Source organism: Mus caroli, chromosome X (assembly GCF_900094665.2).
Source record: "Mus caroli chromosome X, CAROLI_EIJ_v1.1, whole genome shotgun sequence".
Classification (NCBI taxonomy): Eukaryota; Metazoa; Chordata; class Mammalia; order Rodentia; family Muridae; genus Mus; species Mus caroli.
This window is the reverse complement of record NC_034589.1, coordinates 60,487,134-60,487,968: the sequence shown is the minus strand read 5'-3', so window position 1 is coordinate 60,487,968 and position 835 is coordinate 60,487,134.

The window sequence follows — 835 nt, the reverse complement described above, 5'->3', positions numbered from 1 at the left end:
ATGGCACGACTAACAAAGTGATGTACTCAGCCTTAGCAATCTCTAATTAGGAAAATGCCCTACAGTATATTGTTGGATCTTCTTGAAAAAAATGTTTAAATCCTTTCTATTAAACGACTTTGGCTTGTGTCATCTAAACATAAAATATACAGCACAATTGACCTCACATCATGAGGGAAAAAATAAAGCAAAATAGAACTCCAACAGTGTAATAAATTGTGTCCAATGTCTGGGATTCATTCATGATCTTTTGTGCTCCTCCACTGGCTTTGCATCATGTCTCCAGCTCTGTCCTGTGCAGCACACACAGCATGTCTTCTAGGCTCTGGCTGGCTCTACTTCTCCATTGCTACTGTTCTTAGTAGGAATCCCATTGTACTGGCATCGCCAAAATGCTGCAGTCTTCTGCTGCCACTGGGCTGCATTTTCACAAATTGCTTTTCCTGGTCTCTCTTCATGGACTTCAACCATACTACACAATGCAAAGCCTCTGCTTCTCTCTATGGCCCCTTCACATCTTCAGAACCAGTACCCCATGGATGACATCTACACTGTCAAATTTGGCTGCCAGCATAAGGTATGACTTTAGACACCTCAGAGACATGGCTTTAGTGTGTTGTCTCTCAGGAAATCCTTCCTAGAAGATTTCTCCTCTTCGATAAATGGGACCTCATAAAATTGCAAAGCTTCTGCAAGGCAAAAGACACCATCGAGAAAAGCACCAGTGTAGCTAGGGCACAGGGTCGGCTGACACTCGCCAGCTACCCACAACACCCACCACAGGATCTTAAGACTTCTGGTGAGTGGAACACAGCTTCTGCTCCAATCCAATTGC